Below are 4,386 nucleotides of genomic sequence, written 5' to 3'. Positions count from 1 at the left end.
CATTAATTTCTCAACACTTCCAGCCTACAAAAGCCAACTCCAGCAGCAAAAGAAATCCCTCAGGGAAAAAGTCCATAGTGCTTGTTGAAAGATTGTCTAGGTATATGGAAATAGTAAGTGCTAAGGATCATTGATAAAATATCTACATTGTCTGCTACATAACCTACATTTATTAGTCACCATATCCTAAACGTATTGATTGATGAAGTTTCATTTTGTAGATTTAAGTTAAACTAGCCTTTTTCTGGTACTTTGACTTTTGTCCACATTTACAAAATATAAACAAAGTGGAGAAAAATTGTTTGATCTTTCACAACTAGTCAGAGCAAAGTTAAAGTTCAAATCCAGGTCTGATTAGATATAAAGTACACAATCATAGTGTTTAGACTATCTTGGCTTCTCTAACTCCTCACAATCTCTCTTTCTTAATCACTCTTACAACTCACTTAACTTTAAGGAAATCAATAAAGTTTAGTATTGGTAGAGGAATAGACACATCGAATAATGAGAGGGAGTTGAGAACCTAGACACAAATTTGTATAGCCAACTGATTTTTTTACAAAGACTAAAAATAAAGGAAGGATTGTCTTATCAGCAAATAGTATTAGACCAATTAAATATTCATAAGCACAAACACAGCTTTTTACAAAGATGGCACCAAAAGTGAAAAAGGAAGCCACTGGCTCTTCCAAAATGGAGCCAAAGCAAAGACATTAAAGGCCAAGAAGGCAGTCCTGAAGGGCATACACAGCAACCAAAAAAAAAAAAAGAAGAAGAAGAAGACCCACTTTTAGCCCATCTTCTGGAGGCCTAAGACACTGAGACTCTGAAAGCAGCCCAAATACCCCCAGAAGAGTGCCCCCCAGGAGAAATAAGCTTGACCATTATGCCATCATCAAGTTTCCCCTGACCACTGAGTCAGCCATGAAGACAATAGAAGATAGCAACACATTTGTGTTCATTATGGATGTCAAGGCCAACATGCACCAAATCAAATAAGCTGTAAAGAACCTCTATGGCATTAATGTGGCCAAGGTGAACACCCTGATTAGGACTGATGGAGATAAAAAGGTCTATGTTCAACCTTCTTCTGAATAAAATTTTTTGGATATTACCAATAAAGTTGGGATCATCTAAACTGAGTCCAGCTAGCCAATTCTAAATACAAATTTTTCTCACACACACAAAAAGAATATACACAAGCGTGGGCGGAAGGCACATGGAGAAGGCAGATGATGTGTGGTACCCACAGTGCTTTGGGGGAAACACTGCTTTCTAGCTATAGCACATGGGACCCCTTAAGTTCAAGCAAAAGGGACTGGAACAGCTCAAGGCAGACAGAGATTGCATTTCTGGAAGGGAACAAAAGACTTCCTGGTTTGCTATTCAGGTATTTTAGGGAAACACAGCTGTTAAAAAGGGAAAAAAAAAATTTAAAAAGAGTTGTATGAAAATTAATATGTCACTTAGAATGATATCTGGTATGTGATAAGGTTACACATCAGTTTATTGCTCTATAATATGATTTGCATGCTAAAATATTATAATTGCTATATACAGAGGTAAAAAAAGGGAACTTCACAAAACATTGCCATACTGTGCCACTATATAGTTGCATCTACTAACAAAAGACTCATATAATGTCAAGAAAGCAGCAGTCTGCCTCAGTTATCATGGAAAAAACAAAATTAAACTTCTCCTAGAAAAGCAGACCCAATGAATTCCCAAGATAGAGAGAACCAGAAGAAATATGTTGATGTAGAGGTATTTGAACAGCTACGGAAAAAGATGAAAATGATGGAAGAAACAATGGAAAGCATTAAGAGAGCAAATACTCCAGAGACAACAAACTAGAAGAAATATATTGATGAGGAGCACCTTCAACAGCTATGGAAGAAAAATGCAAAAGATGGAAGAAAGAATTGATGGTATAGATAAAGAGGTACAAAAACTTTAAAAAAATCATCACAAGATAGAGAAGGTACAGCCAACACAGAACTGGAAACAACAGAAAAGCATGAAAATGTAATCCAGAATATTAAGACCAAAATGGCAAAAATGTCCAACATGTTGATAGGACAAAAAAGTAGAACTGAAGAGATGAAACAAAGAGTCAGTGAGTTGGAAGACAAGAGACTCACTAGAAACATACTAGAAGAAAGATCAGAGATGAGATGTAAAGAAAATGAAGAAAAAATTAAAATCATGTGGGATAATGTCAAAAGGAACAATATATGTATGATTAGAATTCCAGAAAAGGGGAGGGACAAGAAAATCACTGAGAAAATTGTGGAAGAAGTACTAGAAGAAAACCTCCCAAGTATTTTGAAAAATGGGGAAATCCACATTTAAGAAACACAGTGAATACCAAATACATGAGACTCAAAAAAGAAAACCATCAAGACATATCATAGTCAAAATCTCCAAATTAAAAGATAAGGATAGAATTCTAAAAGTAGCATTAAAAAAACCCCTAAAAACCCAGAGTCCCCCTATAAAGGGGAAACAATTAGATTAAGTTCTGATTTCTCAGCAAAAACCATGCAAGCTAGAAGACAATGGGATGGGATGGCATATACAGAGAGTTGAAAGAAAACTGAGGACTCTATACCCAGCAAAGCTCTCCATGAAATATGAAGAAATTAGATCCTTTGCTAAAAAGAAAGAACTTAAGGAATTTGTGAAAAAAAAACCAAAACTATAATAAATTTTAAGTGAAGTCCTTCACATGGAGATGACAAAGGAAAGTGACCATGGTAACTGGAAATAACAGAAAAAGAAGCACAACTAAATGGCAATGGTAAAACTTGGCCAGATAATAATCACATTTAATATGAATGGACAAAATGGGACAATTAAGAGGGAAAAAGTAGCAGAATGGATAAAAAAAAAAAAACAAAGCCCATCAATATGTTGCTTATAAGAAACATACCTAAAAAAAAAAAGAAAATAGGTTGGAAAAAATATACCAAGCAAATGGCAATCTCAGAAAAGCAGAAGTGGCAATACTAATCTCTGATAAAATAGACTTTGGAATGATAACCCCATCAAAGATAAGGAAGGGCATTCCACACTGATGAAAGGCACAATAGATCAAAAAGAAATAACCTTGGTCATCATTTATGGACCAAATGATGGACATGCAAAATACATAAAACAATGATTAACAAAATTGAAGAAAGAAATAGCACTACAATGTAGATATCCAGTGTTCTGTGATTGCGGTCAAAGAAGGCAGAGACTCACGAGAGATGTGGAGACAAAGGGCCAAGGGCTCTCTATTAGGTGAATAGCAAAATAGAGCTGTCTCGTTCTCTATTACAGAAGGGGCTTAGATACTTGAAGAAAGTCACATACACTTTTCCCAGGGTGAAGAAAAACAGGAAACATCCTATCAAAGCTATGCATCGAAGAGTTGGACAGTGAATAGAGGTGATAGAAAGAGAATTGAAGGCTTTGAGCTGTGGTGCTGGAGAAAAGTGTTGAATATACCATGGTCTTCCAGGAGAACAAACAGGTATGTCCTGGAGAAGGCGAAGCCAGAATGCTCCTTGGAGTCAAGGATTCTGAAGTTTCATCTGACATACGTTGGGCATGTTGCAAGGAGAGATTGGTCCTTAGAGAGGGACATCATATTTGGCAGAGTGGAGGGACGGTGCAGGAAGTCAAGGTTCTGTGTTCTTTATCTTATCTCAAGAAGGCAAATTGGTGTGTAAATCTGATTTCAGGGGAAGGAAGTGCTGTTTCTAACCCCCTGCATTCCAGGAGCTCTTTTTTTTTCTTTTTTTTTTTTTTTTTCCTGGTATGTCTCTTGTCAGGTTTTGGGTTGTTTGTTTTGTTTTTTTTTAATTAATTTTAATGAAAATTTACAGAGACTTTGGATTTCCGTTCATTCGTTGTCGCACTTTTCTCCCTGCACCCGCCACCTCCCAAGTACACTCTTCTCTTTGAAAAGTAAAGGAAAAATTCCTTTATTGTTTTACAATCCCTCCTCCCAGGTTCACTCCACAATGCAGCCTTCGTTCTGGACTCCTGTCATGACAATAATAGCTAATCATATATCCCTATTAAACAGTTTTCTCCCTTATCTGTTTCAATGCAGTATTTATTATTTATCCCATCTTTCTCAGTCTCCCCCCTACTCCGATGTCAGTCCTGTTTTACAACAGTGGCACTATGCAGTATTTGTCCCTGATATTTCAAAACTCAGCATAATGTCTTCTAGTGTTTTGAATAATATTTCATGAGTTCCTTGTTTTTCAATGCATCATAGTATTCCATTGTGTGAATATAACACAGCTTCTTTATCCATTTGTTTGGTGATGGGCACTTAGGTTGTTTCCAACTCCTTGCTACTGCGAACAAAACCACAATAAATATGTGTGT

The sequence above is a fragment of the Elephantulus edwardii genome, unplaced genomic scaffold (assembly GCF_000299155.1).
Source record: "Elephantulus edwardii isolate Elephantulus edwardi_28Jun2011 unplaced genomic scaffold, EleEdw1.0 scaffold00026, whole genome shotgun sequence".
Lineage (NCBI taxonomy): Eukaryota > Metazoa > Chordata > Mammalia > Macroscelidea > Macroscelididae > Elephantulus > Elephantulus edwardii.
The sequence above is the reverse complement of the archived record's forward strand: the minus strand, read 5'-3'. Positions refer to the sequence as shown.